At 41.2% G+C, this 25,335-nt stretch overlaps 1 protein-coding gene across 2 annotated transcripts in view; it reads right to left on the bottom strand.

Moving 5' to 3' along the window:
* LOC142297017 (cytochrome P450 2B11-like) overlaps positions 1-24,168 on the bottom strand; it is a 202,200-nt gene extending 178,032 nt beyond the window's left edge. For both annotated transcript variants that reach the window (XM_075341227.1, XM_075341226.1), the window contains exon 1: positions 24,091-24,168. The gene's annotated coding sequence lies outside the window, so the exon portion shown is untranslated. The remainder of the gene's footprint in view (positions 1-24,090) is intronic.
* Between the last annotated feature and the right edge of the window lie 1,167 nt (positions 24,169-25,335).

The raw sequence follows: 25,335 nt of genomic DNA on the forward strand, positions 1-25,335 counted from the left end.
GTCTTCTCGGCTCCTGCAGACGGCCACCACCATCTGCCTCCTGGTCAAAGTGCCCGCTCGCCTACCCAGGGCACAGACAGATTTTACACTCCACTCAACTCCTCTCCTAAAACTTATCTTGCTTCCTCCTCTCCTCAGACTGATCTGAACTTGAACTTCCTGCCTCTGGGCATGTGAACTCCTGGGCAGTGTGGCCAACTGACAGGCTCTGCCCTCATGGTGTGGACATCAAACCCAGAGGGAGGTAACCAGGGTTTACTAGAGTGGCTGCTGACACCTTATTTGGGGATGGGTGTAGTGCATGGGGCTATCTGTGACTACCTGGCTAGTCCAGGGCGTCACATGACCTCACAGAAATAAGTCCAATGGGGTCAGGTCAGGTGAGCGTGGAGGCCACTCCATGCAGCCACCATACCCAATGACTTGTAGGAAGGTCTCCAAGAGGTATCGCTTCACGTCCGCAGCCTTGTGAGTTTTATACGTTCTTATCATAGCATTTCTGTATACAAGGTGTCGATTCGTATTGATTTGATGATGCCCTACAATTTTTTTATTTCACTTTTTTTCTCTATCTCGTTCCGTTTTCGAGATAAAAATGTTAACTCTTTTGTTTTCCACCAGGTGGCGCTATAGGTGGTTTCATTGCGTAGTGCATGGCTACTTTACTATACCTAGACACCATTTCTATGCCTATAGCTGCCGCTATTCTCAAGTTAATGGCGGTGGACAGGATATGGGTGGATACACCGTATAATCTATACAATGGGATTTTCTGGATTTTATTTTGGATATTGTATCTCTCACTGTTAAAGTTAACCTACCCTTAAAATTATAGACTGTTCATGTCTTTGTCAGTGGGCAAATTTACAAAATCAGCAATGGATCAAATAATTATTTCCTTCACTGTATATGCCTAAAAGGAAAGGCTAGTACTTTGCAAAGAGGGCGACACTGGTACTAAGTGTGATCACATGGATGCAGTGTGGTCAAAAGGGCATAGCCCCAGCAATATATATATATTGTGGGTACGGAAAGTATTCAGACCCCTTTAAATTATTTACTCTCTGTTTCATAGCAGCCATTTGATGATTTCCAAAAGGTTAATTTTTTTCCCATTAATGTATACTCTGCACCCCATCCCCCATCTTGACAGAGAAAAAATAGAAATGTAGAAATTTTTACAAATGTATTAAACAATAAAAACTGAAATATCGCATGGTCATAAGTATTCAGACCCTTTGCTCAGTATTGATTAGACGCACCCTTTTGAGCTAGTACAGCCATGAGTCTTCTTGCGAATGATGCAACAAGTTTTTCACACCTTGATTTGGGGATCCTCTGCCATTCTTCCTTGCAGATCCTCTCCAGTTCCATCAGGTTGGATGGTGAACATTGGTGGACAGCCATTTTCAGGTCTCTCTAGAGATGCTAAATTGGGTTTAGGTCAGGGCTCTGGCTGGGCCAGTCAAGAATAGTCACAGAGTTGTTCTGAGGCTACTCCTTTGTTATTTTAGCTGTGCGCTTAGGATCAATGTCTTGTTGGAAGGTGAACCTTTGGCCAAGCCTGAAGTCGGGAGCACTCTGGAAGAGGTTTTCTTCGAGAATATCTACGTACTTGGCCGCATACATATTTCCTTCACTTGCAACCAGTTGTCCTCTCCCTGCAGCTGAAAAACACCCCCATAGCACGATGCTGCCACCACCTTGTTTCCCTGTTGGGATTGCATTGGGCAGGTGATGAGCAGTGCCTAGTTTTCTCCACACATACCACTTACAATTGTCACCAAAAAGTTCTATCTTTATCTCATCAGACCAGAAAATCTTATTTCTCATAGTCTGAGAAACCTTCATGTGTGTTTTTGTAAACTCTATGTGGGTTTTCATATGTCTTGCACTGAGGAGAGGCTTCCTTCGGGCCACTCTGCCATTAAGACTGGTGGAGAGCTACAGTGATAGTTGACTTTGTGGAACTTTCTCCCATCTCCCTACTGCATCTCTGGAGCTCGAGCTCAGCCACAGTGATCTTGGGGTTCTTCTTTACCTCTCTCACCAAGGCTCTTCTCCCACAATTACTCAGATTGGCTGGACGGCCAAGTCTAGGAAGAGTTCTGGTGGTCCCAAACTTCTTTCATTTAGGGATTATGGAGGCCACTCTGCTCTTAGGAACCTTGAGTAATGCCAAATTCTTTTGTAACCTTGGCCAGATCTGTCCTTTACCACAATTCTGTCTCTGAGATTCTTGGGCAGTTCCTCATGATTCTCATTTGGTCTGACATGCACTGTGAGCTGTGAGGTCTTATATAGACAGGTGTGCACCTTTCCTGATTAAGTCCTATCAGTTTAATTAAACACAGCTCGACTCCAATGAAGGAGTAGAACCATATCAAGGGGGATCACAAGGAAATGGACAGCATGTGACTTAAATATGAGGTTTTTTTTATTATTGTTGCGTTTTATTTTAACTCCGTGCTCCGGTTTCTGCCGAGTGGAGACAGGCTCCTGGGGATCCTTTTGCAGCGCTTTACTGGTGGCTTCTGTCAGCGGGAGCGTGGGTGTTGGTGCAACTGATACCCCGCTGCCATGTTAGGTGCCGCCATTTTGGGACGCCGCGGTCTCTCTATCCTCCTTTTGTGCACGCTGCTGTGGGGAGATCCTCTGGTCAGGGGATGTCTGCTGCTTCATATATGCCCGGGCCTGCAGGGAAACCTGGCAATCGATATCCACTGCTGAGGATGTCTCCTTCTGCTGGACTCGTGGTAAGTCCATCACTGGTGTCACTGGCGGGAGGGCCGGGGGCTCTCAGTGAGGAGGGCACTGACGGGTCAGGAGCGCAACAATGTCCCCCTTAGTGGTCGGGGGCTGAGAGGAGGCTCGGACTCTGGTTTTCCTTGCTGATTTGCCCATATTATATGCTGATAAATCTATTATTCCAAGAGGACTGAGAATTAAAAATCCTCAGCATAGGGCATATGGATAATTTGTTGTGGCTTGGAACAAGATTTTATCTTAATGTTCTTTAGGACTGCTAAAATTAATTATTCACCATGAGGAAAAAGAGCTTTCTAAAATACAAATGGATCTTGAAGCTCTAAATATGAATTTAAGTAACAATATTCCACAAAACCAGTGTGAAGAACATATCACTTATTATTACTACAGTGGAAAAAAACATAATTAAAAATTATGGGAGTGAAAAAAACATAAATTGGATAGACACCTGTTTGACTATAGTAACAACCATGTTTATAAATGGGGTAGATGGGAAATACGATATACACAGAGGAATCCCCGTTCTATTATAAAAAACATATGGAACAATAAGAAACCGCAAAAATCAGCTAACAATAGTCTCATTCAGTTCCCAACATCTAGAGGCCTCCACTACTTACACCATGGATGATTCCCAACTTGATATTCCCACTAAAAACAAGATAAAAATACCTCATACTACAAGAAACGGGAATAACCACCAAAATTAAGAAAACGCAAAGTGACATAAAAAACGCTATTCTCTGAGACACAACAAATAGATGAAAATGACGTAATCAATTTATCAGATTTTCCTCTCCCCACAGAGAAGACACGTCTTATCATTGCATAAGACTTTGTGCCCTCATGTAATTTCGATTTGTTTTATATATGTGAGATTAACAAATTTGTGAGGAATGTGGTTTTCAAAAAACATTTCAATAATGTACAGATTATTCAACAATTAATTAATATGTCTGTTTTGGACAACTCTTTCAGATCTCTTAAAATCAATGAACAGATGTCTCTTGTTACTCTCGGTGAACTACAAACTGATAGTTCACCTGAAGTATCAAATATATGTGGTTATGCTACAATAAAAGTTCCAAATCCTAAATTGTATTCCTTATTAGGACCGTAGTCCTGCTATGGACAGATTCCAGAACAAAATGGAAAAAGATCTGAGAACATTGTCTAAATTTATAAAGAGACAGAATTCATATGGTAGGATAATTTGAAGCCGCATTACAACTTTTGAGAAATAATTCTGATTTAATCATCCAAAAATCAGATAAAGGGGGGTTCCATCATAGAAAGGAACAGAACAGATTACATATTATGGGTTTTAAATATGATGACAGACACTGAACTTTACTTACTACTCACCACTGACCCTACCCACAAGGTTAAAAAAAGAATTCACAAAGTAATTGATGAAGGTATGTATAGTGGACACTTTAATACAAAATAATCTGATTCGCTTAAAAGCTTCAAATCGGTTGTATCTATTCTGCATTCATTACCAAAAACCCATAAAGGTTGCTTTCCACCTTGCATGCACCCAATTATATCTGGCATTGCCTCTGTAAGCAAAAGATTAGGGGAATGTTTGGATCAGCTCCTCCAGCCACTGGCCCGCAGAGTCCCAAGATATTTAAGAGATTCTTCAGATGTTCTGATTAGCATGAAGAACATCAAATGGCTCAAAATCTAGACTCGGATAGTAGCTGATGTTTCATTGTATACTTTCATATTGCATCAAGTTGCCATTTATGCATTAACACTAGAAGTCCCAGAAATTTTGAGCTCCCACCCTGAAGTCCCGAAAGGGGGTCAAATGACCCTTAAGGGTGCTTTACACGCTGCGACCTCACTAGCGATCTCGTTAGCGATGTGACATGCCAGATCGCAGATGCGATCTGCCGAGATCGCACATAGGTCGTTTTTATAGCGCCGGTCACATGTGCGATCTCGGAAGATCGTATCTGCAATCTGGCGTGTCACATCGCTAACGAGATCGCTAGCGAGGTCGTAGCGTGTAAAGCACCCTTTAGTCAAAATTGAATAGAACTAACTAGACACTAAATGGCTAAACTCAATGGAAAACAACAACCTCCTGTGGTGTGACAGTAATGGCCTTAATTACAGAACAAAAGATGGTGATTATAGGATGTTAGCTAAAATCCTTCAGGTCATTTGACCCGTCTTTGGGTTCCAAAGGTAGAAATGTTAAATGACCCCTCTCTGGGACTTCTAGTGTTAAAGCACAATTTATCTAAATACTCTGATATGTCCATAACATTCATTGATTATATATTGGATGCTACCCATTTACTTATGTTGATTCAACAATTAATTTTATCTACAAAGGAACGGGGTTTCTATGGGTGCTAAATATTCAGCTACTGTAGCTAATTTGACAATGAGTTGGTGAAAGGAGGTAGACATATTTAACCCTAGCATGTGTGACGTCAAAAATCTACACTTTTACGTAACGGGGGCCTTTTAGGCCCCCATGCAAATCATATGGAGAATCTCACATAAATAACTTTTACAAGTTTATTTCAAAATTGAAAAATAAGATATGAATAATGCACAACATTTTAATTACATTTTTTTGCAGAAAACACCCCAACATTTTTTTTCCCACATTTCAAACAAAGATCTGAAAAACTCACAAAGGTATATAAATCTAGAGTAAACTAGCTGCAGCTATATTTCTTTTCTAATTTTTTCTTTTCAATTTTATTGGTCTTCCCAACAATTTTCACATGTTATCTTTTCTGAAGAATGTTCTTTACAGACATTTTCCCCACAAGTGGTGCAATATTGCTCAGTTTTCCTCTCTAAGTTACTTGGATAAAAGAAAGAATGCTTTTGTTTGCTTTTTCCTGGCCCTGAAATATCCTGAAACTGTACGCCAAACCGTTTCATTGCTTTATTAGATTGCTTTGGCAAGCATTTCATGTTGCTTCACTCCATCATGTGAGGCATTACAAGTTCATGGCAAAGTTCCTTCAAGAATAGGCGTCTCCTGTCCTTCCTCCTTGCATGCAATTCTGGGAGGCGTTTCTGTATAAATAATGAATTAATCAAGGGCTCCTACATCAAACATATTGGAAAAAATTAATACAGAATAAAATCTTGTTTGCCTCTTGCATGAATATTCTCCCACCATTTAATCCATTTTGTCTACACTTCCTTTAGTTTTATTGTAATGCAGGATGATTTCTGGTTTCAATTTCCTGTCATTGATGTCAATACTGAAATCATGATGCATGGTGCTGAATAATATAACGGATTTCTCCTTCTTCACTTTGTAAGATACCAGTGTCACTTTGTTGTTGAAACCAAAGACACTCTCATAAAGTGCTCATTGTGGATTGTGTTTCATTGCTTGAGGAATTTCTCATTGGTTTGGCTTCATAGTACCAACAAGTGTAATAGATTTTTCAAGCTGAAAATTGCCCAGTTTAACATTGGTAAAATTATTGTCTATGGTAATGTTTCTACCTGAATTGCATATTGTTACAGCAAGTGTTTTCACAATCTCAGACCCTAGATCTTTCTGTGGGACAAAAAGAAAGATTGGTATCCGCTTTTGGTAGAGACTGACTAAGAGCCATTGGGTTCAAAATGCATCCTCTCTAACAGTTGTTTATACCCTGTTTGGACCTTTTTTTTATGGATTTTAATTTGATTTAATAAAATTTTTGGATTTTAATATCCCTCGGACTTTGTTGCTGGATTACCCTCTGTCCTAGATCTTTCTGTACTGGTGCATCAACGTCTTTGCCACAGTAGATAAGCAAGTTTATGCCATAATATTTTGCAGAGTCACACATCCAGAATATTTTATTCCATACTTGGCTGGTTTACTGGGCATGTATTGTATGAACTTGAAACGTCCTCTGAAGGAACGACATATGACATCCTCACATGGCATGATCCACCCCGGGGCCCCTCCACCAGCAACCCTGACTGCAAATAAAGTAACTTGAGAAACAAACACTTCTGAGTACATTATAAAAATAGCAGGGGCTTAAAAGGCCTCCTTTCCATACAGATGTGGTTTTCCCCAAAAAAGCATTGTTATATCAAAATGCCTATCAAAAAAATTGCATGAACAACTGAACATTTCCAATAGTGATGAGCCACCACCTAGTGTTCGGGTTCGGTTCGTCGAACGGCGGGTGTGTTCGTCGAATGTTCGACGAACACCTTCGAACCCGATTGAAAACAATGTCAGGCAAACACAAACACATTATACATATACACATACAGTTAATAAACATTGCCATTATACTTACAGGTCCCCGCGACGCGTCCTGCACTTTGTCTCCCGCCGCTTCTCCTTCGGATCATCGCTGCACTCTCCCGGTAACCAGCACTGATGATAGAACCTTCCATGACGTCATAGCATGTGACCAGTCCCGTGTATATTATCTCATTGGCTACAAACTAGTCACATGGTTAGACATCATGCTAGGTCCTGTCAGTGCATCTCTCCGGTACGCGGTGCTCGTTCCAGCATCTCTGTGTACCAGCGAGATGCTCTGGCACATGGTCGGCTTCCCCGTTCCTGCATGTGGGTGCTCTTTACAGAGTCAGCCCACATGTAAGGACTGGCTGCCACAGCCGGTGAATTGCGGCACTGGAAATAACGTGATCGGAGCACCATTGCTATAGCAATCCGCCTGCCAGATTACTATTTCAGCGGTGACGTCACCGCTTACAACTCGCAGCCTCTGCTCACTCACTAATTAATTAGACTGCACGGGGAGAAGCAGCGTCTTCCTCCCATGCAGTGCTGTCTGATGTAGCAGAGCTGCATGGGTTGAAGGAGAAAGAAGACCAGGATCGTGGAGGGATAAGAGGGAGTAATAATCATGGAGTCTCTAAATGTGTCTTTGTATTTATTTTTATTAAAGTATTTTTTCTCTGTGTGGTGTCTTTTTTTTTTTTTAACCCTTTATTGGAGATGCTTAATGGCCGGGTCAAACTTGCCTGACATTGAGAATCTCTGGCTTAATACTAGCTAGTAAAATAAAGCTAGTATTAACCCTTTATTACCCAGCGAGCCACCCGGCATCAAGGCTGCTGGTAGAGTTGGATACAGCGCCAGATGATGGCGCTTCTATGAAAACACCATTTTCTGGGGTGGCTGCGGACTGCAACTCGCAGCAGAGGGGCCCAGAAAGCTCGGGCCAACCTGTGCTGCAGCTTCCAATCCCCAGCTGCCTAGTTGTACCTGGCTGGACACAAAAATGGGGCGAAGCCCATGTCGGTTTTTTTTTTTTTGGTTATTTCATGAAATTCATTTAATAATTAAAAAAAGGGCTTCCCTATATTTTTTAGTTCCCAGCCGGGTACAAATAGGCAGCTGGGGGTTGGGGGCAGCCGTACATGTCTGCTGTACCTGGCTAGCAAACAAAAATATGGCGAAGCCCACATCATTTTTTGGGGGGGCAAAAAACTCCTGCATACAGTCTTGGATGGAGTATGCTGAGCCTTGTAGTTCTGCAGCTGCTATCTGCTCTCCTGCATACACTAGTCGATGAAGTATGCTAAGCCTTGCAGTTCTGATCCCCCTGCCTCTCCCTCCAGCATATAGTCCTGGATGGAGGATTCTGAGCCTTGTAATTCTGCAGCTGCTGTCTGCTCTCCTCCATATAGACAGACAGCAGACAGCAGCTGCAGAACTTCAAGGCTCGGCATACTCCATACAGGACTAGTAGAAGGAAGAATTTACCAGCACTCAGGTCCAGGCAGAAAATTTCGCGTTTCGAACATCCAGTTCTTATTCAGTCTCTAAACCATCTAGTCATCGGACTGTTTAAAAAGGGCTGAACCCAAACACGTGATCAAATGGATAGAGAGAGCATAGCAACTGCAGAAATTTTAACCCCATAGGGTACAACAAATATATTTTCACATAGCAATATAGCATATATATGTGTACAAAAAACGCTAAGATACAATATTAATAGGCAAACATCAATTAATTCCTTCTATTCAAACCCATAGGGGATCTCGTGCCCATTAGAAAAATCCATTTTATTTCTCTTTGAAAAAGGATAGCTTTTAAATTTCCACCTCTTTTAGGTAATTTAATTGTTTCAATGGCATTAACCTTCATGCTACTAAAACTACGAGCATGAGTGTCACGAAAATCCTGAGATGCACTTGATAATTTTCTAGTTGTGGCATTATTCACATCGTAGATGTGTTCTGATATCCTCTTTCTAAGAGGTCGAGAAGTGCTGCCTATATATTGCAGCTGATAGGCTGTGCAAGAAATTAGGTAAACTACATGATCTGAACTGCAATTTATCAGGGACGTTATTTCATAGGTTTTTTTATCCGTATATGAGGAAAAGTTTTTAACATTTGACATGTAACCACAGAGTCCACATGTTTTATGCCCGCATTTATAGGAACCCATGGTAGGTAACCAATTGCCGGTAGTTTTTTCCACATTGACAAAACCACATCTGCTGGTGTGACTCGGTGACAAAATAAAACCCAAAGTGTTCCTCTTTGAGACAAATTTGACACCATCTTTTAAATTTGGTGCAAAGTGTCATCAGTAGATAAAATGGGTAAATATTTTTTGATGATTCTGGTCACATCATAATAGATTTTGCTAAACCTAGTGGAAAAAACAACCGGCAGTTCCTTCTGTGGGCTGAATTTATTCATTTCAAGGTATTGGGATCTGCTTTTAGTACTTGCTTTATTTTGGCTTTTTGGAGATTTTTTAATTTATATCCTCTAGCTAAAAATCTCTTTTCAATGGTGTCACATTCTATCTCGAAATTTTTTTGACTAGTACAACACCTCCTGGCATGGATATATTCCCCTGTAGGGATGTTTTCTATGACATGTCTTGGATGGCAACTTCCCACATGTAATAGGGAGTTGCCTGATATGGGCTTTCTATATAAACTACAGTTAATCTCACCACTGTCACTATTTCCATGAAACTGTATGTCCAGAAAATTAATTTTTGATAAATCATGGAAAAAAGTGAAAGATAAATTGTGGGCATTGTTGCTAATATAAGAAATAAAATTCTCAATTTTTTGATTTGGATTTTGCCACACAATAAGTATGTCATCTATGTACCTTAGATATAACGCTATATCCAATAAGAAAGGGTTACATTGGTTGAAAATAAACTCTTCCTCCCACCAGTACATAAATATACCAGCTAGTGAGGGGGAGAAGCGTGCGCCTTTGAGCATCCCTGCAGCTGAATATACCCATTGCCAAGGAAGGTGAAGTAGTTATTTTTTAATAGGAAAAAAGTAACTTCCACCAAATAATTTTGGAGTTCAGAGGAATAATTAGAATAAACGTTAAAAGCTTTTCCTCTTATACGGACAAAAAAACCTATGAAATAACGTCCCTGATAAATTGCAGTTCAGATCATGTAGTTTACCTAATTTCTTGCACAGCCTGTCAGCTGCAATATATAGGCAGCACTTCTCGACCTCTTAGAAAGAGGATATCAGAACACATCTACGATGTGAATAATGCCACCACTAGAAAATTATCAGGTGCGTCTCAGCATTTTCGTGACACTCATGCTGGTAGCTTTAGTAGCATGAAGGTTAATGCCATTGAAAAAATTAAATTAAATAAAAGAGGTGGAAATTTAAAAGCTATCCTTTTTCAAAGAGAAATAAAATGGATTTTTCTAATGGGCACAAGATCCCCTATGGGTTTAAATAGAAGGAATGAACTGATGTTTGCCTATTAATATTGTATCTTAGCGTTTTTTGTACACATATATATGCTATATTGCTATGTGAAAATATATTTGTTGTACCCTATGGGGTTAAAATTTCTGCAGTTGCTATGCTCTCTATCCATTTGATCACGTGTTTGGGTTCAGCCCTTTTTAAACAGTCCGATGACTAGATGGTTTAGAGACTGACTAAGAACTGGATGTTCGAAACGCGTCCTCTCGAACATGGGCTTGATTACCACAGTATGGACTTTTTAAGAATATGTGAATAAAGAATTTTCATTTTAAAGAAATTTTCTGCCTGGACCTGAGTGCTGGTAAATTCTTCCTTCTACTACTTCTACAAGGACTTGCTGACCTTTTTTTCTCCGTGCACGATCCATGGCATCTGGGCTTCCATTGAAGTAGGTGAGCTGGGTAAAACTTATTTTCTCTATCTACCTTGAACTACTCCACCCATGCTCCCTACTTTCTGCAATCAAGAACCTGAAGTAAGTCATACAACTATTAACTTGGACTATATCGAGGAAAAGAGGTTATTTACTTCTACATATGATGTTCATTGTATGACCTGCAGTTCTTTATTAATTTTTGTACTAAGATGGAGACTCAGGTTAATAATGTCAATGACAATCAAAACCCTGAATGTTTTTTTTATCTCCGACCAAATAAGAATGGAGAGAGCTGCAAAATTTTTTTCATTGAATAAACATGATTCCCCAACGGAAACGCATATTGAATTAAACAAACTCATGTGGGAATTGGAAAAAATAATGTCGGCGAGAATCCGTACCTGGTGGGACAGTAAGGGGTACTTCACACACAGCGAGATCGCTGCTGAGTCATGTTTTTTGTGACCTCATTAGCGATCTCGCTGTGTGTGACACTGAGCAGCGATCTGGCCCCTGCTGTGAGATCGCTGCTCGTTACACACAGCCCTGGTTCGTTTTTTTATTGTTGCTCTCCCGCTGATAAGCACACATCGCTGTGTGTGACAGCGAGAGAGCAACAATCCTGAATGTGAAGGGAGCAGGAGCCGGAGTCTGACAGCCTGCGGTAAGCTGTAACCAAGGTGGTTACCCGATATTTACCTTCGTTACCAGCCTCCGCAGCTCTCACGCTGCCAGTGCCGGCTCCTGCTCCCTGCACATGCTAAGTTAAGCGGTGTGAGCTGGTAACTAAGGTAAACATCGGGTAACCATACCCGATGTTTACCTTAGTTACCAGTGTCCGGAGCTTCCAGACGCCGGCTCCGTGCAAGCGCAGCGTCGCTTGCACGTCGCTGCTGGCTGGGGGCTGGTCACTGATCGCTGGTGAGATCTGCCTGTTTGACAGCTCACCAGCGACCATGTAGCGATGCAGCAGCGATCCTGACCAGGTCAGATCGCTGGTCGGATCGCTGCTGCATCGCTAAAGTGTGAAGGTACCCTAAGACTTTACAAGCATATCTCGACAAAGATATGATTCCCAGGGGACTCTGCCTGAATAAAAGACCCACAGTGGAATTCAATCAGGACTTTGTTGCCAAGTGGGATTTGATTCTATCTGACTGCTCAAGGAAACTTATTCAATTGATTGTTGAACAGGAACAGAATAAAATATTGGATTTGGAGAATAAGATTAAAGAAATTGAAATTTCTCTTGTGCAATATACCAACTTGGACCTGTATAAAACTATGAGAGAACAGATAAATGCTAAAATCACCACTCTCGAGGATACAATAACTACATTTAAAGAGAAAAAGTTTGTTCGAGATTTGAGAGATTATGAAGATAACAGGATCTATAACTGGCACAATTTCAGAAGATTTTCCTAGACTGGTCCTCGGTTAATATTAAAAAACAAAAAACACAACACCCCTACCCGAGTCAATTTTTCTTCTACAGATCCTGAAACAACTGATGTGGACTCAACGGACTATAATACTGATGCATCTGCTACTAACTTGGACATTCCATCTACTTCTTTGAGTGTTTCAAAAACCTTAGAAAACCAACACTTCTTTCAGAAAAATCGAAAAAAACAAGGAGGGGTGGTCGGAAACACAGAAAACAACGTGTACCAACATGGACATTACACCAGGGGGAAAAAGAAGTAAATGTTGTTGAGAATTATTCTGTAATAAATATGTCGGCATGTATTTTGAACAATAGTGAAATAAGTGTTTTAAAAAGAGGTTTAAATTTTGTTCCTAATAAGAGGTTTGACCTTTTTGGAACAATACTGGATGTAAATAAATTCATCCAAAAACTAACTGTAAAAAAACACTTTTTTCATAATGAAAATGTTTCTAATGTATCAAATATATCAGCCGACATTTTCTTTTCCCCCCTATCTTTCAAGGAACAAATGGCATTACAAGATTTGCATGAACTTTCAAGTGATAATAAAATCAGCATCAGTGCACATTGTGCGGTTCCTCATATGAGTGTTCCCAATCCACGTTTCTATCCCATCCCCTCTAGAAGTGAGCAGATGGCAGATTTCCAAAACATAGTGGAAAAGGAATTAACTAATCTTTCTTACCAACAGGAACCTATGATTCAGAATTTGTCTAAAAAAGAGAAAGACGCAATCATTTCTTTACGTAAAAATTCTAACATCATTATAAAAAATTCTGACAAGGGGGGGACAGTAGTAGTTTTAGATGTGGGACTTTACGAGAAGGAGGTATTAAACATGTTACAGGATTGCAATACCTACAGGAGAGTCGAGTACGACCCATCTGCGGGTATCAAAAAATCACTGGAGAGAATTGTAGAGGAGGGTTTACATCTTGGCCTGATAAATGAAAAACAAAAAGAATTTCTTAACCCACCTTCCTCTCTAACACCACTCTTACATGCCCTTCCTAAATCTTACAAAAATCTTTTTCCACCAAAACTAAGGCCAATTGTTTCAGGCATTGATTCTGCCACTGAACATCTATCAGAGTGGTTGGATAACCACCTGCAATTTCTCCCAAAAATGTCCGCCGGATATGTTTTGGATAACAAACATGTATTAAATATCATCTCACAGATAAAATGGCAAAGTAATTACAGCTGGGTAACCTGCAATGTACAAACGCTATATACATCCATTCCCCATTCACTTGCTATTTTGGCTTTGAGGGATCAACTTAAAAAATATTTTAATTATTCCTCTGAACTCCAAAATTATTTGGTGGAAGTTACTTTTTTCCTATTAAAAAATAACTACTTCACCTTCCTTGGCATTGGGTATATTCAGCTGCAGGGATGTTCTATGGGCGCACGCTTCTCCCCCTCACTAGCCGGTATATTTATGTTCTGGTGGGAGGAAGAGTTTATTTTCAACCAATGTAACCCTTTCTTATCGGATATAGCGTTATATCTAAGGTACATAGATGACATACTTATTGTGTGGCAAAATTCAAATAAAAAAATTGAGAATTTTATTTCTTATATTAGCAACAATGCCCACAATTTATCTTTCACTTTTTTCCATGATTTATCAAAAATTAATTTTCTGGACATACAATTTCATGGAAATAGTGACAGTGGTGAGATTAACTGTAGTTTATATCGAAAGCCCATATCAGGCAACTCCCTATTACATGCGGGAAGTTGCCATCCAAGACATGTCATAGAAAAGATCCCAACAGGGGAATATATCCGTGCCAGGAGGTGTTGTACTAGTCAAAAAAATTTCGGGATAGAATGTGACACGATTGAAAAGAGATTTTTAGCTAGAGGATATAAATTAAAAAATCTCCAAAAAGCCAAAATTAAAGCAAGTACTAAAAGCAGATCCCAATACCTTGAAATGAATAAATTCAGCCCACAGAAGGAACTGCCGGTTGTTCTTTCCACTAGGTTTAGCAAAAACTATTATGATGTGACCAGAATCATCAAAAAATATTTACCCATTTTATCTACTGATGACACTTTGCACCAAATTTTAAAAGATGGTGTCAAATTTGTCTCAAAGAGGAACACCACTTTGGGTTTTATTTTGTCACCGAGTGATCACACCAGCAGATGCGGTTTTGTCAATGTGGAAAAAACTAACGGCAATTGGTTACCTACCATGGGTTCCTATAAATGCGGGCATAAAACATGTGGACTCTGTGGTTACATGTCAAATGTTAAAAACGTTTCCTCATATACGGATAAAAAAACCTATGAAATAACGTCCCTGATAAATTGCAGTTCAGATCATGTAGTTTACCTATTTTCTTGCACAGCCTGTCAGCTGCAATATATAGGCAGCACTTCTCGACCTCTTAGAAAGAGGATATCAAAACACATCTACGATGTGAATAATGCCACCACTAGAAAATTATCAGGTGCATCTCAGCATTTTCATAGTATCATAGTATCATAGTTTTTAAGGTTGAAGGGAGACTCTAAGTCCATCTAGTTCAACCCGTAGCCTAACATGTTGATCCAGAGGAAGGCAAAAAAAACCCAATGTGGCAAACAAGAGTTCCAATGGGGAAAAAATTTCCTTCCTGACTCCACATCCGGCAATCAGACTAGTTCCCTGGATCAATACCCTGTCATAAAATCTAATATACATAACTGGTAATATTAAATTTTTCAAGAAAGGCATCCAGGCTCTGCTTAAATGTTAGTAGTGAATCACTCATTACAACATCATGCGGCAGAGAGTTCCATAGTCTCACTGCTCGTACAGTAAAGAATCCTCGTCTGTGATTATGATTAAACCTTCTTTCCTCAAGACGTAGCGGATGCCCCCGTGTTCCAGTCACAGGCCTAGGTGTAAAAAGATCTTTGGAAAGGTCTCTGTACTGTCCCCTCATATATTTATACATTGTGATTAGATCCCCCCTAAGCCTTCGTTTTTCCAAACTAAATAACCCCAAGTTTAATAACCTGTCTTGGTATTGCAGCCCCCCCATTCCTCTAATAATCTTGGTCGCTCTTCTCTGCACCCTTTCCAGTTCAGCTATGTCCTTCTTATATATCGGTGACCAGAATTGTACACAGTATTCTAAGTGCGGTCGCACTAGTGACTTGTACAGAGGTAGAACTATATTTTTTTCATGAACACTTATACCTCTTTTAATACATCCCATTATTTTATTAGCCCTGGCAGCAGCTGCCTGACACTGTCCACTAAAGTGAAGTTTACCATCCACCCATACACCCAAGTCTTTTTCTGTGTCTGTTTTACCCAGTGTTCTACAATTAAGTACATAATCATAAATGTTATTTCCTCTACCCAAGTGCATGACCTTACATTTAACTACATTAAACTTCAATTACCACTTCTCAGCCCAATCCTCCAATTTACATAAATCTCCCTGTAATATAAAATTATCCTCCTCTGTATTGATTACCCTGCAGAGTTTAGTATCATCTGCAAATATTGAAATTCTACTCCGCATGCCCCCAACAAGGTCATTTATAAATATGTTGAAAAGAAGCGGGCCCAATACTGACCCCTGTGGTACCCCACTATGAACTGAGACCCAGTCCGAGTACGTACCATTAATAACCACCCTTTGTTTCCTATCACTGAGCCAGTTTTTAACCCAGTTACACATATTTTCCCCTATCCCCATTATTCTCATTTTATGTACCAACCTTTTGTGTGGCACCGTATCAAAAGCTTTTGAAAAGTCCATATACACAACATCCACTGCATTTCACTGGTCCAGGCTTGAACTTACCTCTTCATAGAAGCTGATCAAATTAGTTTGACAGGATCGATCCCTCATAAACCCATGTTGATACTCTGTCATAAGGTTATTTTTCTTGAGATACTCCAGTATAGCATCTCTCAAGAAACCCTCAAGGATTTTACCAACCGTAGAGGTTAAACTTACCGGCCTATAATTTCCCGGCTCAGTTTTTGTCCCCTTTTTGAATATTGGCACCACATTTGCTATGCGCCAGTCCTGCGGTACCGACCCTGTTATTAAGGAATCTGAGAAGATTAAAAATAATGGTCTATCTATCACAGAACTCAATTCCTGTAGTACTCTGGGGTGTATGCCATCCGGGCCCGGAGATTTGTCAACCTTAGTGATTTCGAGGCGGCGGCGTACTTCCTGCTGGGTTAAGCAGGTAATATTCAAGGGTGAATTTATGGTATCACTGGTCATGTCATCTGCCATGGCATTTTCTTGTATAAAAACCGTAGAAAAAAAGTCATTCAGCAGGTTGGCTTTACCCTCATCCCCTTCCACCATTTCACCAAGACTATTTTTAAGGGGGCCAACACTATCGCTTTTCAGTTTTTTACTGTTTATGTAGTTAAAGAATATTTTAGGATTATTTTTACTTTCTCTCGCAATGAGAAAGTAATTTTCGTGACACTCATGCTGGTAGTTTTAGTAGCATGAAGGTTAATGCCATTGAAACAATTAAATTACCTAAAAGAGGTGGAAATTTAAAAGCTATCCTTTTTCAAAGAGAAATAAAATGGATTTTTCTAATGGGCACGAGATCCCCTATGGGTTTGAATAGAAGGAATTAACTGATGTTTGCCTATTAATATTGTATCTTAGCGTTTTTTGTACACATATATATGCTATATTGCTATGTGAAAATATATTTGTTGTACCCTATGGGGTTAAAATTTCTGCAGTTGCTATGCTCTCTCTATCCATTTGATCACGTGTTTGGGTTCAGCCCTTTTTAAACAGTCCAATGACTAGATTGGTTTAGAGACTGAATAAGAACTGGATGTTCGAAACGCGTCCTCTCTAACATGGGCTTGATTACTACAGTATGGACTTTTTAAGAATATGTGAATAAAGAATCTTCATTTTAAAGAAATTTTCTGCCTGGACCTGAGTGCTGGTAAATTTTTCCTTCTACTACTTCTACAAGGACTTGCTGACCTTTTTTTCTCCGTGCACGATCCATGGCATCTGGGCTTCCATTGAAGTAGGTGAGCTGGGTAAAACTTATTTTCTTTTTCCATACAGGACTGTATGCAGGAGTTTTTTGCCCCCCAAAAAATTACGTGGGCTTCGCCATATTTTTGTATGCTAGCCAGGTACAGCAGGCAGCTACGGGCTGCCCCCAACCTCCAGCTGCCTATTTGTACCCGGCTGGGAACCAAAAATATGGGGAAGCCTTTTTTTTTTTTTTTAAATATTTCACAAATTTCATGAAATAATTAAAAAAAATGACGTGGGCGTCTCCCAATTTTTGTGTCCAGCCATGTACAAGGCAGCTGGGGATTGGAATCCTCAGCGCAGGGTGCCCAAGCTTTCTGGTCACCCCTGCTTCGAATTTCAGTCTGCAGCCGCCCCAGAAAATGGCGCTTTCATAAAAGCGCCATCTTCTGGCGCTGTATCCAACTCTTCCAGCTGCCCTGGTGACGGGTGGCTCGCTGGGTACTAATGGGGTTTAGGCTAGCTGTATATTATCAACTGGCCCTATGCCCGAAATTCATAGTGTCACGTCAATATTAGGCATGACCACAATGAATTTCTAATACAGATAAAAAAAACACAACACACAGAAAAATATTTTTATTAGAAATAAAACACAACACAATTAGTGACTCCATCTTTTATTGAAATAAAGAACCCCCCTCCGCAGTAATCCTGGGTCAAGGGTCCCGCGCCGTCCAATCCGGATCCAATACCATCTCAACAGTTTGCTGGAAGGCAAAGCGATCAGATCATGTGTCAGGTTCAAGGGCCTGAATTACATGACACAGCAGCTGATTGTATAAATGGCTTTTATACAATCGGCTGATGCATCAGTGCAAAAAAAAAACAAACTACACACTTTTGTGCAGACTCCTGTCCGACAGCATCAGCTGATAGTTTAGCCGGCCGGGCGATAAAAAGCCGGCCCCACCGCTCGACTTATAGTGTCAGCTGATTCCATCAGGTAACCGCATCAGCTGATCATCGCCAAGTCCGAGAGAGAGAGAGAGAGAGAAGGTGCTGTGATGGGAGAGAAAATGGTGCAATAGGGTCTTACCCGGTTTACAGGGCGAAAGGTAAAAGAGCAATGCACTCACCTGGTAGGGTTGTGCCAGTCACAACCCCTTTGCAGACGTGGATGAGCGCTTAGGTGGTTCAGCAGCGGACCTGTCACAGAGCAAAATTTTTAATGTAAAAAAACTGGGGAAAAACGGGTTTTATGCCGCGCTAGGAAACCACGAGCATGAATATAACAAATTGTTCTTTTATTTAGGTCATTCCAACGCGTTTCAGAGACTCATCTGCCTCCTTCCTCAGGGAAAAGATTCTTTTCCCTGAGGAAGGAGGCAGATGAGTCTCCGAAACGCGTTGGAATGACCTAAATAAAAGAACAATTTGTTATATTCATGCTCGTGGTTTCCTAGCGCGGCATAAAACCTGTTTTTCCACAGTTTTTTTTACTTTGAAAAGAGAGAGAGAGACACGCTGGCATTATCGCCCCCATCATCATCCCCACACACACCCCGACACTACCGCACTCATCAACACAGCACACACTTCGACACTACCGCACACATCATCATCACCGCACACACCCCAACACTACCGCACTCATTATCATCACCGCACACACCTCGGCAGTACCACCCCCATCATGATCCCCGCACACACCCCGGCACTACCGCACACATCACCATCCCCCCGCACACCCCGACACTACCGCTCACATCATCCCCGCACACACGCAGGCAGTACCGTCCCCATCGTCATCCCCACACACAACCCGGCACTATTGCACACATCATCATCAACGCACACACCCCAGCACTACCACACTCATCATCATCCCCGCACACACCCTGGCACTACCGCACTCATTATCATCAACGCGCGCACTCTGGCACTACTGCACACATCACCATCCCCGCACACACGCAGGCACTACCTGAGTGAAGTCTCCGGTGACAGCACGGCTCACTTCAGTTGCTGCATGGAGCTGACACAGAGCGCTCGTGTTCTACGGCACTCCCTGTCAGCTTCATTTAGCAGAGCTGAAAGCGTCATGCGGATTGCTTCGGACCTGGATGGGTGTTTGGAGATTAATAAAATGGTAAATGAGAGGTTTTTTTGTCTTTTTTTCCAAATAAAGGATTTTTCAGGTGTATGTGTTTATTTACTTTCACTTACAGGTTAATCATGGAAGGTATCTCAGGGAGACGCCTGTCATGATTAACCTAGGACTTATTACCCCGATTGCCACCGCATCAGGGCAATTCGGGATGAGCCGGGTAGAGTCCCGGGACTGTCGCATCTAATGGATGCGGCAATTCCGGGCGGCTGCTAGCTGATATTGTTAAGGTGGTGGGCTCCCCATAACGTGGCGCTCCACATCCTGACAATACCAGCCTCCAGCCATGTGGCTTTATCTTAGTTGGTATCAAAATTGGGGGAAACCACAGGTTTTTTTTTTAAAATTATTTATTTATTTTACTGCACGATATAGACCCGCCCACCGGCGGCTGTGATTGGTGGCAGTGAGACAGCTGTCACTCAGCGTGGGGACGTGTCTGACTGCAACCAATCATGGGTGCTGGTGGGCAGGGAAAGCAGGGAATACCAGCTTGAATAATGAGCGGCAGCCATTTTCAAAAGAGGAAAAGCCGCCGGAGCTTTGGGACAGCTGTGCAGCTGATCGGTGAGTAGGAAAGAGAGAAGGATTGTGCTGGGGACGCAGGACGCATGCAGATACGCAACGTGCGCACATAGCCTTACTGTGAAAAGCCACGCTATGAGAGATCGAACCATTCATGAACGGTAACTTGAACTGCCTAACGTGAAGCAAATCGTTCGAGTTCGTCGAACGACTCGAACACCGCCCAAAACAACTCGAATTTGAAATTGGCGAACGGTTCGATTCGAGCATCACTCATCTCTAATTACCAACAATGACATATTTGAGGAATACCTAGAGTTTCAAACTTCTATTTAAAGAAATTTTGCAGATAATAGCAAAAAGTAAGCACTGGGGCCTAAAAGGCCCCCGATATGCATTGGGCTTAATGTTGATAGTCCTCTTGTAGAGGACTTGTACTGGTACGGTAGATACATTGATCATGTCCTCATCATATTGGCGTAAGATGAATCTGCTGTATTGGATTTTACATAAAATCTGAACAACAATCCATTTAATTTAAAATTTAAAGGGGAGAGTAATGTACAAACAATTCAATTTCTTGACCTTGAATTTACAGGTGATCCCTTTTCTAACATTAAAACGACCACATATAGGAAATTGGCTGCGGCTAATTCCATTCCTCATGCTACATGCCGTCATCCTATTCACATCATTAGATCCATTCCCGTAGGAGAACATATGTAGGCCAAACTTATTTGCAATACAAATGATGCTCTTTTAAAAGGGACCCATAACATAGAATCTGGATTAAAGAATATGTGTTATAGCACTTGGTTGCTGAAAAGAACAAACAATATAGTACAAAATAAACAAAGATCTAAGAACTCAAATGTAATTAAGCACAATGAGGATACACCTGTCACCTTTTTTTTTTACATTACAGTAATCAATTTCATAAGATAAGGACAATCTTTTATAATAATTTATCATTAGTGAATGAGGATAAGGAGTTCAAATTTATAATGAATGGAAATTTTAGGGTAGTTTCTCTGAGTTACCTCGCTGGGGAATCTTTTATGACCTAGCATGTTACACAGAAGTTGACTAATAAAAGCTGCTTGTCAACTAGAAGTTTCTATAAGTGCGGAATACAATTCTTGCAAAATGTGTCCTTTTGCAAAAAAAATTACTATTAGGGGCATAACGAGTCACAAACGTCGCCATTTTGACCGAGCCCAGCAGGTTAGGAGCCCGCACTGCAGATCAGCAGCTGGCTCCTCTCTGGCTCCTCTCTGCTTTTTTTCTGGGAGTTGTAGTGTGCCGGGGTTACTCTTTTCTCGCATTATACATGGAAACCTGGGGGGGCTGCAATATACGTGGAGGGCTGCAATATACATGGAGGCCTGGGGGCTGCATTATACATGTAACCTGGCGGACTGCATTTTACATGGAGGTCTATGGGGCTGCATTATACATGGAGGTCTATGGGGATACATTACACAACATGAAGTACACCTTATACATGGACTATAGGGGTGCATTATACATGGAAGTCTATGGGGCTGCATTATTCATGGAGGTCTATGGGGCTGCATTATACATGGAGATCTATGGGGATGCATTGCACAACATGAAGGACACCTTATACATGGACTATAGGGGTGCAAATGTGGTGCCCCTGACCTGGTCAGGCACCACTGAGTACTGCACCCATGCTGGGCCAGTGGTTCCAGGTAGTTCTAAAGGCCGGAAAGAAGTGTGTACGCACAGACACATAGTCACCAGGTCTCCCACACCATTAGATGGGACCCTTGGGAAGTCTCTAGAGGGGTCAGGCCTTCAATTCTTGTCAAGGGGTGTAGCGGAGGGGCTGGGAGCTAGAATGCAAAGGCTATCAGGAAAGGAGGAGGAGAGCCAGTCTGGTAGTGGTGAGCGGCGGTTGCCTGGGTGACGCGCGCGGCCACTACCCTGCACGAGTGTAGTGACAGTTGGTGAGGGAGAACGGTCACAGGAGGATGCAGAGAAAAGGTGCTCCTGGTGATTAGGCACATACAGGGAACAGGTCCCTAGAGCAGACTCAAGTTTAACTATCTGCTAAACCTGGCCGGTGAGGGGAACTACAAGTACCTCACCAACCTCACAGAGTCCGAGCCTCAGCAACAACGCAGGGACCCATAAGGAGACAGAGCCTCGAGCCATCTCACCTGGTCCACGCTGCCAGCAAACGGGCCAAACACAGGGGAGAAAAGGCAATTGCGACTTCCTGGATAGATCCCATGCTACTTCAAGTCAGGGGATATCCGAAAACAGAAGTGCTAGGAAGGCAAACTAACTGTTACCCTCAGACTGGCCCAAAGGATACCTAGTCCTACCTGGTTTAATCACAGCATCGCCCGGGTCCGCTCATCTTAATAACAACCAGAGTGAGTAAAAACCAGTTAAAGACTTTTGGACTCTGTCTGAATTATTCCGGACCCACTACTCTGCTCACCTGAGCCCCTGGGGCCTGCCTCACTCACGGGAGGCTACACCACCTGGCTGCAGAGCCAATCAGCCGCAGAAGCTCATAAAATCTGCAGTAGCGGTCAATTATCTTACTTACTGAAAACCGCGAGTGGCGTCACTATACACATACAAACATTGACATTACCTGTTGCCAGACTTTACAAGACCTGAGGCGTCCCCGAACAGGATCATCACCCCTGGGACGTCACACATTATACTTGGAGGACTATGGGGGTGCATTATAATATATGGAGAAATATGTGGTGCCGTATAGTATATGGAGTACTATAGGGTTGCATTATAATGTATGGATACCTATAGGATGAATTATAATACATGGGGTGTGTTCTAATATATGAAGGGTTATGTTGGACCCTTTATATGGAAGGCTATGTGGGGGCCATTATCGTATTTGGAGAACTATATTTGAGGGGGGACAAAGATACAAGCATGGGATGGGAACGTTTTGTGCTGAGAGAAAAAGGCTCTTTCCCTCAGCACCCAGCTTTCCCATGCTCTGCTTTACATCTTCTCTCAGCACCCAGCTTTCCCATGCTTTGCTATACATCTTCTCTCAGCACCCAGCTTTCCCATGTGCTGATATGAGAAAGCTGGGTGCTGAGGGAAAGATGTACAGCCAAGCATGGGGAATCTGGGTGCCGAGGACAAGATTGATATCTGAACATAGAAAAGCTGGGTACTGATAGAAGAATTTCACATCATGGGAAACCTGAGTTCTGATGGCAATAGCCAAGTGTCAGTGTCATTATCCCGTACCTCAAGTGTTGCTGTACGTTGTGGGGGGGGCAGGTTCAAACTCTACATCGGGGCCCATCAAACTCTAGTTAAGCCACTGAGTATTATATTCACAGATTATTTAAATATCAATAATCAGAACATTAAATCTTTTGTTAATTGTAGGGCCTCATTTGTTATTTATATTATCAAATATATTACGTGAGCTCAAATATATTGGTAGCACAAAACGAAAAGCATACATGAGCATTAGAGAATACATACATGACATTAAATATCCTAAATTAGAATAAGAATATGTCTCAAGCCTTAGACATTTCATTAACCATCATAATGTCAATTTGAGTACTCTAAAAATCGACACAATAGAGAAAAAAAGAGAAAAATAACAAGAGGAGGTGATAATGAAAAATTGCTGAGACATAGAGAGGCTTGGTTAATTTTTAAATTAGACATACGCACCCCCAATAGTTTAAATTTCAGAAAATACATTATGTTGCATTATTACTATTTTATGTTCAGTTTTGTCTAATAATAAATACAATGATTGTACTGATATTATGAAATTGGATTGTAAAAAAAAACCTCTTTTACAATGTAAACAATTTCGATTTCATCATTTTGCTATCAACATCCAAATTTTTCACTGACATCATTACCATTCCAGCAAATTTAATGAGCGTTGGATCCAGGTTTACATAAAACTGTCAAAAGCACAAAGACTGGATTGATTCATGTGAAGTAAGAGAGTCGAAGCCGCCTTCTTAGGTGCAATAATTCAAAAAATTTAGAGTGATTGTTTTGTATGCGCTCACCTTGTGGAGATAGCAGCAAGCATGTAATAGTCACAAAACTCAAAGCAACCGGGTACTGCTGGACCGGCCTGTTTAATGGGAGTCCTCCGGTAGACAATGAACCGAAGAAAATTGTAAGGAACGGCAAGCTTTAACTTAGTATCACCTGGGGCATCACATGATGCAGTGTTTGCTTTGAAGAAAGATTTATAAGAGTAATACATATGAAATATAATATATATTATAATACATTTCCCACTGAGGGCAATGTAACTTGATGAGACATCAGTTTAATATAGCTGAACTACTCGAGTTTAAACTACTATGGTAGTTTTAATTGCAGTATAGGGACAGTAAGAGCTACCACGGCTGTTGGTACCGATCAATTATTCCAGTGGAAAGGGTAACTTTCTTTTTTAAAAGTTTTTATAAAAAAAGTAAAACTTTATTTTATATTTTTTTTACATTTTTATTATTAAAATTTTCCATAAAGTTGTGTACAATGCGTTTCGGCATCACTTGCCTTCATCAGGTACAATCAGGTGTTCACCCGATGAAGGCACATGATGCCGAAACATATTCTACAGTACTTTATGGCATTTTTTTTTGATAAATCTGTTTTTATTGAAATTTTTTCATCAAAATATGATTATATAAAGAAAGCAACAAAGAGTATGAATAAAAAACTGAGTAATACATTAGCCACATCCTCCTTATATTATCGACTCGATGACTGAATATGCCGGTCGCAACGGTTTATCTCGATATCATATCGCAAAACCAGATATTACTTAAGGGAAGCCTCCGGGTCGGTTTGATATTTTCCAACCTAACCTGAATCTCCTCAAGATATGGCTAACTAGACTTCAAACAACAAAGAAAAATAAGTATTCCAAGAGCAATAAAAACAGAAGAAAAGAGGGGGGGAGAAGGACAGAGGGAAATAAGAGACCAAGAGGGATTGGACAAAGGGTTGGAGGGGAAGGTAAGGAGAGTGTGTGGGTATGGGCTGTTACCGAAACAAGGCTTGGAAGTCCAAGGACTCCTTGAACAACACCCAGGGTTGCCAGATCTTAATAAATTTTTCATTACTTCCCATCACCATTGCTGAAAGTTCCTCCATGTGACAAATATGTGACAGCTCCGTCTGCCATTCCCCAACAGTGGGGGCCTCCTTGGCTCTCCAGTGCCTAGGAATGACCGCTCGGGCTGCTATCAAGCAAAATCGTAGAAGGCTCCTCTTTTGCTGCCTTACTGAGCCGGGTA

The sequence above is a fragment of the Anomaloglossus baeobatrachus genome, chromosome 3 (genome assembly GCF_048569485.1).
Source record: "Anomaloglossus baeobatrachus isolate aAnoBae1 chromosome 3, aAnoBae1.hap1, whole genome shotgun sequence".
NCBI classification, from domain to species: domain Eukaryota; kingdom Metazoa; phylum Chordata; class Amphibia; order Anura; family Aromobatidae; genus Anomaloglossus; species Anomaloglossus baeobatrachus.